The sequence below is a fragment of the Periplaneta americana genome, chromosome 3 (assembly GCF_040183065.1).
Source record: "Periplaneta americana isolate PAMFEO1 chromosome 3, P.americana_PAMFEO1_priV1, whole genome shotgun sequence".
Taxonomy (NCBI): Eukaryota; Metazoa; Arthropoda; class Insecta; order Blattodea; family Blattidae; genus Periplaneta; species Periplaneta americana.
The window spans coordinates 159,184,377-159,193,512 of NC_091119.1; positions in this window are offsets into that span (position 1 = coordinate 159,184,377).

Here is a 9,136-nt window from a genome sequence, read left to right on the forward strand (position 1 = left end):
ACGCTAGCAAAATTTTGCGAAATTTCCGTACTCCCATCTCTTTCAAAGAAAAGAGAGCATAAACAATTTATTTCTTGAACCGGTAGTAATAACTGGTCCGTTGACATTGTTCGCTCATAAGCCATTAACATATTGTTTTTACGTTGTGCTAATTACAAACAATACAGCAGAACTAAAGCAGAACACACAGCCATGACACTACAGTGCACAATGTCATTCGTCTGCTAATTCCCGCCCCATACAAGAACCAATCAGATCAATGATGGCTGCTGATGGAGACTGCCACCACCTCTGCAAGCTGATGGTACCGGTGCGACACCGGTGGAGCATCAGTGACGCCATCGGTGAAATTCGGAACTCCGTGATGCCATCAGATTGCTCAGCGCTGAGATTCGGAATACGCTCTATGTGATTGCGTACGTGCCACAGATACGTCATTCAACACCGGTGGACTGTGGACGGGGAACCAACGTTTTCCCCATGCTTTCCACCCCTCTCCCGCCAGTTCAGTATCCCTGGGTTAGAATATAGCAGTCTACATTTTATGGTGTACAAAATTATTTCATAACTGATGAAATATTTTTTTTACTGTAATGTTTATGCCTTTTAAAGAGATAACCTAATTTCCTGTATGAGTTTACATATCAAATAGTAGCTTTATTTATAATTAGTCACAGAAACGTGCACTGCAGCGCTGTGGTCCGAGATACAGACACATCAGTCGTCGATCCTTTCAACCACCTCGTCCCGTTGTGCTGTCTCTCGTTTAAATTAATTCTCTTGTCACCGCCCGCTTTTGTTGTGGTACTTCAACATGTAGCCATTTTTGTTACATGTACATAATGGAATAGGAAATCTGTCAAATCGCACAATGGCGCTGCAGTCATTTCCTTATTATTTTGATGTCAGCAAGGTAGTTATACGGTGAGGATATTTCTTTTATTGTATCTCTTGTTTGCTTTTGTATACCGCAATATGCATAGAGTCGTGTTCGAATGTAGAAAGGAATATTGATGCTTCTGCCGCAGCTGAGGGTTTCCATCTATTGAAGTCACGTCGGGATTCTCCAACTCACAACTCAAAACTCATCAAAAGTTTGTCACAAGTTCGCTTACTCATGTTAACATGCCCTTTTCTTCTTCTTTTTTTTCTGAGCTATTTTATCATTGTGTGAGTGTAGATCTCTGGTCTTTCATACAATACGCAGTTGGAGTACAAGAAATCGAAACGCAACGCATTGGATTTAGCATGATATTGTATTTCGATTACCAATCAAGTAGTCACTCTAATAGGAACGATTTTTCTATCCGAATCAGGAATCGAAAATACAATCATAATATCCACGCAGTGTTGTCAGAAATATTCTCTCCAAACGCCTAAAAATTTCTCGATTTCCAGGAAAAATTCCCGCCTTACTATGTATGATTATAAAAACGTTTTTCACTCCTTTTAAGGTTTGGAAAAAAATTGAAGGCAGAATAATTATGAAGTAAAGAACTTTGAAGTAATAAACATAATATACTGCTTTTCCTGTATACGTCTTTAATGTAGTCACACATTTATACAGGAAATGACGTTATTATATTCTACTAGGTGTATGCCACTCATTTAGTGACAATATACTGATGTCATCATATTTCTAATTTGCAGTGCAAAATTCAGTACCTACAACTAGTCTAACAACTATTTAAAACAAATGAAAATGTGCGAAGTTAGCTGTTTTCAATATTAATGTTTAAAATTAGTAATTTAAAAGTACACATAACATTTATTTTGGAAATACAAAAATTGGAAATTCTTTCTTTGAAGAGGTGGAAAAATTCAAATACCTACGAGCAACAGTAATAAATATAAATGATACTCGGGAGGAAATTAAACACAGAATAAATATGGGAAATGCGTGTTATTATTCGGTTGAGAAGCTTTTATCATCCAGTCTGCTGTCAAAAAATCTGAAAGTTAGAATTTATAAAACAGTTATATTACCATTGTTCTTTATGGTTGTGAAACTTGGAGTCTCACTTTGAGAAAGGAACATAGGTTAAGGGTGTTTGAGAATAAGGTTCCTAGAAAAATATTTGGGGCTAAGAGGGATGAAGTTACAGGAGAATGGAGAAAGTTACACAACACAGAACTGCACGCATTGTATTCCTCACCTGACGTAATTAGGAACATTAAATCCATACGTTTGAGATGGGCAGGGCATGTAGCACGTATGGGCGAATCCAGAAATGTATATAGAGTGTTAGTTGGGAGGACGGAAGGAAAAAGACCTTTGGGGAGGCCGAGACGTAGATGGGAAGATAATATTAAAATGAATTTGAGAGAGGTGGGATATGATGGTAGTGACTGGATTAATCTTGCTCAGGATAGGGACCAAAGGCGGGCCTATGTGAGGGCGGCAATGAATCTCCGAGTTCCTTAAAAGCCAGTAAGTAAGTAAGTACTTATACATAACAAGTTACTTACAATGGTATATCCCTCGTCTCTGTCGACGCCATTACGACTTGGTCCTCGATCCCTGCCCGGCCGTGTCACCATCCGACTGTATCATTGTCTGCCGCCAATCTTCTCACCATCACTTTTTATGTTCTCTTATCGGTCTCCCGGCCGGGGTACCACCCACGTTATCCGACAGGTGAGATGGACTTTAAGCCCCCTTTGATTATTCGTGCTTGAAGATGTTGTCTTAATCAAATATCTGTTACAAATAATTCGATTCATTGGAAGACAGTGATAAGTCGCTTTAATGAGACTACGCGTAAGAAAAAAGTTCGAACAATGTGTGATTTAATTTAACCAATTAAAACGCATGGTTTGTTCCATTGGACCAGTGCGATTAGTCCAGCAGTGATTCGTGGCGTAAGAATACTTTTATCGTAGGCAGTGATTTACCGCACGCGCGACAAAACTCTTTCACGCTGGCTAAGCATCTATTTACTTCACAAACTGGAATTTTATTACATTTCTGCTTTTAAGGCCATGTATTCCGCTGACACTTTTCCTGGACAGTTTTAAATTTAATAGCTCACAAGAAAACATGCTACAGAACGTTCTTAATCTCTGCGGCTTAACACTATGCATAATTATAAAAAAAAGTTTTTCACTCATTCTAAGATTTGGAAAAAAAATTGAAGACAGAATAATTCTGAAGTAAAGGACTTCGAAGGTATAAATATAATATACCTACTGCTTTCCCTGTGTAAGTCTTTAATGAAGTCACACATTTATGCAGGAAATGACGTTATTATATTCTACTAGGTGTATGTCACTCATTTAGTGACAGTCTACTGATGTCATTATATAATTAAATTGGATTGCAAAATTCAGTACCCACCACTAGTCTAACAACTATTAAAAACATACGAAAATGCACGAAGTTAGCTGTTTTCAATATTAAAGTTTAAAATTAGTAAGTGAAAAGCAGACATAAGATTTATTTTAACTTAGACGGCAAGGTGGTCTGGTGACTAGAGTGCTGATCTTATAATCCTGTAGACCCGGGTTGGATCCCCGGCGTACCCCCACTTATAACTTGTAACATGGTAGGTAACACAGGGATTTTCTCCGGGAGCTCCGGTTCCCTGTGAAATCTAATAAATCTCCATCATCTCATCTCGTCTCGTCTCGTCGCTGGTGCAGCGTTTTCCGAGAAATTTCACTCCACCTGACAACACTGCATCCACGTAACATCAGGCATTGGTAAGAGTTTCTGTTGACTATTTCGTTCATATGACGTAATTCCATTTTCGACCAATGAAGTGTAATGAAATTTTGAATTCCAACCAATCACACTCATACATTGCAATAATTTTTGCAGCTAGATTGATCGCTATCAATTTATCGCATGGTCGTTCTTTTGTTTAATCGGTGTCGCTGTTTCCCCGTAAATCGACGAGCATGAATCCATATACGGTTAAATTTTTCTTTCAACTTTACACATTCAAGCAATGAATTAAAGATTGATATTTAATATAAATTAATATATTTATGCAGTGAAGACGACGTTCAAAACGGCGCACTGTGTAGACACAAAATCGTCATGCATTTTAACTGAACGTACGTTTTAAATTTGATTATTTTAATATTCTTCTCATATTGCATGCATACGCGCATGGAATATTGAACTGTGTAGATACAGCTTTAGTCCCGTTACACACTACAGTGAAAATGTATTTGTCGAGCTATGAAAAATGCTATCCTGTAGCACGGAGTAACGGTCGAAATAAGGCACAGCTGACATTGGTCCCGCTCCCACAGGTAACGTAACGTATTTGTCTTTTCTAACTTTTCCTCGATTCTGTTAAAATTCACGTACCCCCTTTGTTTCGCAGTATACTATTAATGCGCTACTTATAATATTGAATTTATAACACTATCGTCAGCTGTTAAAAAGCCTCCTTTTTCCTAACGCTATTCTATTTTTATGGTGTAAGTTATTATTATATTTAATAAGTGTTTGTTCTGATTTGTTGTGTTTCTGATGGTGCGTTACTTACTTACTTACTTACTTACTTACTTATTTACTTACTTATTGGCTTTTAAGGAACCCGGAGGTTTATTGCCGCCCTCACATAAGCCCACCATTGATCCCTATCCTGAGCAAGATTAATCCAGTCTCTACCATCATATCCCACCTCCCTCAAATCCATTTTAATATTATCTTCCCATCTACGTTTTGGCCTCCCCAAAGGTCTTTTTCCCGCCGGCCTCCCAACTAACACTCTATATGCATTTCTGGATTCGCCCATGCGTGCTACATGCCCTGCCCATCTCAAGCGTCTGGATTTAATGTTTCTAATTATTTCAGGTGAAGAATACAATGCGTGCAGCTCTGCGTTGTGTAACTTTCTCCATTCTCCTCTAACTTCATCCCTCTTAGCCCCAAATATTTTCCTAAGAACCTTATTCTCCAACACCCTTAATCTATGTTCCTCTCTCAAAGTGAGAGTCCAAGTTTCACAACCATATAGAACAACCGGTAATATGACTGTTTTATAAATTCTAACTTTCAGATTTTTTGACAGCAGACTAGATGACAAAAGCTTCTCAACCGAATAATAACGGGCATTTCCCATATTTATTCTGCGTTTAATTTCCTCCTGAGTGTCATTTATATTTGTTACAGTTGCTCCAAGATATTTCAATTTTTCCACCTCTTCGAAGGATAAATCTCCAATTTTTATATTTCCATTTCGTAGAATATTCTGGTCACGAAACATAATCATATACTTAGTCTTTTCGGGATTTACTTCCAACCCTATCGCTTTACTTGCTTCAATTAGAATTCCCGTGTTTTCCCTAATCGTTTGTGGATTTTCTCCTAACATATTCACGTCATCCGCATAGACAAGAAGCTGATGTAACCCGTTCAATTCCAAACCCTCTGTGTTATCCTGAACTTTCCTAATGGCATATTCTAGAGCAAAGTTAAAAAGTAGAGGTGACAATGGTGGCGTTAGTGATTGTAATTAAATTGTAATCCACAGCTATGGAGTAACGATTAGCATGCCTGACTGTGAAACGAACGGATTCAAATCCTGGTTGACACAAGCTGCCTGGTTGAGATTTTCACGGGGTTTCCCTCAATCCATTAAGAGAAAATGCTGGGTAATTTTCGGCTCTGGACCCTGGCCTCATTTCGCTGACATTGTTTGTTACCTTCACTCATTCACGCACTAGATAACCATAGAAGTTGATAAAGTGACGTAAAATAAGCATTAAAAAAATTGTACCGCTTGTGATTGAGAATATATGTGTGTTCGTTTGAACTTTTTACAACTACTATCTGCAACTTCTTTAGGTGAAGGAATAAAGTTGAATTTTCGATGTATCCTCTTTAAATAGGCGTGTCGGCTCGGCTTCCTGTCCACTTGTCGTAACAATAACTGGCGAAGAAGCTGAGATTGAAGGTAGAGGGACTAAACATCCGTCGGAAATAGGCCTAGTGTTGTGAGGGATGTGGCAGGAGATGAATATTGCAATAGACGCCACCACTTAGAGGTCATATCTTTCTGTGGCTGAAGTCGTCGTCTAGTGATGAAAGAAGCTCTGTAACGTCGTAAAATATTGCGCACAACACAGTTTTCCTCAGCTGATGTATTAATTTTCTTGCTGCATTCTGCGCTGTTTATCTCTGCCGTCATTTCCATTCGTCAACATTTTTTTTCCGTCTTGATACTAAAGAGGTTACGAAGAGTTCTGCATCAATTTGTTGCTTAGCTCTTCTGTGTTTCATATGCGTTATTTGACTTTGAAATATTTCGTAATTACTTGCTAATTGTAACCATAATTTACTTTCTAGTCTTTCTGAAGTACTTACAATATTATTTCAAGAAGGTTTAATTTTTTATTTTCAATGCCTATGTAGTTTTTGCTAAAAGAATGTTGTGTTTTTAGTTTAGAAACCTCAGATAATGCTTGCTTGATGATTTAAACCATGTTTTATTATTATTTATTCATTTACTTGTTTATTTAATTAATCTGAGTTAAGGCCATCAGGCCTGTTGTACCACACCACAAGAATCAAGCAAAAACAATGTAGAGAGGAGAGGTTTGGTCAATAATAATAATAATAATAATAATAATAATAATAATAATATTTATTTATTTATTCTAGCGAAATTTGGAAATATAAAAATTGGAGATTTATCCTTCGAAGAGGTGGAAAAATTCAAATATCTTGGAGCAACAGTAACAAATATAAATGACACTCGGGAGGAAATTAAACGCAGAATAAATATGGGAAATGCCTGTTATTATTCGGTTGAGAAGCTCTTATCATCCTGTCTGCTGTCCAAAAATCTGAAAGTTAGAATTTATAAAACAGTTATATTACCGGTTGTTCTGTATGGTTGTGAAACTTGGACTCTCACTCTGAGAGAGGAACATAGGTTAAGGGTGTTTGAGAATAAGGTGCTTAGGAAAATATTTGGGGCTAAGCGGGATGAAGTTACAGGAGAATGGAGAAAGTTACACGACACAGAACTGCACGCATTTTATTCTTCACCTGACATAATTAGGAACATTAAATCCAGACGCTTGAGATGGGCAGGGCATGTAGCACGTATGGGCGAATCCAGAATTGCATATAGAATGTTAGTTGGGAGGCCGGAGGGAAAAAGACCTTTAGGGAGGCCGAGACGTAGATGGGAGGATAATATTAAAATGGATTTGAGGGAGGTGGGGTATGATGATAGAGACTGGATTAATCTTGCACAGGATAGGGACCGCTGGCGGGCTTATGTGAGGGCGGCAATGAACCTTCGGGTTCCTTAAAAGTCATTTGTAAGTAAGTAAGTAAGTAAATATTCTGGCGAAATTAAGATCATCAGGCCTTCTCTTCCACTTAGCCAGAAACAAAAGAAGCTGATACAATTTTACAGACTAATATTTAAAGAACACTAATAAAATAATTATATAGACTAGTCATACAAACACAAGTTGAGTAAAATAATGCAAACATACTAAATAATAATTACAAAAGAATATAAGGCTAGAAGTTACATTCAATGAATATGCAAGTGGTAAGTGAATCAATATTACAAATTACAAGAATTACAATTTAAAATATAAATTATAACTATACAACACTGAGGAAAATTTCATATATACACAAAGGAGAATTAAACATGAATACTGGTCACGTATTTAAACAATTAACTTTTAAATTGCAATATCGTTCGACAGTTCCTGAGGGAGTTGGGTAGGCAGTAACAGAAACGAATTGCTGATACTGTGAAAGAGGAAGAATAGTGAGCTGTTTTATGGCAAGGCATAGATAATAAAGGTTCATTTTTAGAACAAGTACCCAGGCTGTGATAAGAGGACAAGAAATTAAAACGCACAGAGAGATAATATTAGGCAAAGAAGTATGCGATATAGGAAAATTAGTGAATGGATATATCTTCGGTCTTGTAATCTTACCCATTGGAGCGTTTCAAGGGAAGATGTAATGTGGTCGTATTTGCGGATGTTGCAAATGAAACGTAACTTATGGAGGCATTATGAACGCGCTGCAGTCATTGAGCTAAGTTAAAATTTAAATCTGTTAGTAGAATGTCGCAATAGTCAAAATGTGGCAGCACCAATGTCCACAAATTTCCAGAAATACTAACCGCAAAAAAATGGATGGATGGATAGATAGATGGTCAGACGGACGGACGGATGTACGGATGGACGGGTGAACAAAAAAAAAGAACGAATGAATGAAAAAATTAATGAATGAATGAAATGAATGAATGAATGAATGAATGAATGACAACATTTTACTTTAAAATTCTCTGGACGTACATAAATTTGTATGATAACTTTTATTGTAAAAATTTCTCGGGGTTCTTTCTGATTGCTGTAACCTTGTTTTGCAGTTTTTAAACAAAATGTACGGTTTTCTTGCAAATTAAAGAAAATGTAATCTTAACATGTATCGTCATTTCCTGCCACTAGAGTGTCTGGCAACCTAGCTGGTGTGACTAAGTGTGTGTCTGCTTTCTCACGTGAGAAGTCATAAATCTGTAAGTGGGTGTTCAAAGGAGCCACCGAACTGCACTCCAGGATATAAAATTGACTCTACAATATTCTACGATGAATTCCGGGAAGCAAGTTGGAAGATAATGGTTCTTCCACTGTGAAATTTGTTTAATTATTTGTTTTGTATTTGCGTTGTGTTATTGTATTATTGTCATAGTCATGGCTAATGATAAGCGCAAAAGCCCTGCATTAAATAAATAAATAAATAAATAAATAAATAAATAAATAAATAAATAAATAAGCAAATAAATAAATAAGCAAATAAATAAATAAGCAAGTAAATAAGTAAGCAAGTAAAGAACTAAGTAAATAAGTAATTAAGTAAATAAGTAACTAAATAAGTAAGTAAATAAGTAACTAAATAAGTAAGTAAATAAGTACGTAAGGAAGGAAGTAAGTAAGTAAATAAGGAAGTAAGTAAATATTTAAGTAGCCTAAATAAGTAAATAAATAAGTAAATAAATAAGTAAATAAGTAAGTAAATAAGTAAGTAAATAACTAAGTAAATAAGTAAATAAATAAATAAATCATTAAGTAAATAAGCAAATAAATAAATAAATAAACGGAGTGAGCAGATTGCTCTGCGAGTAATATTTTTTAGTGCACG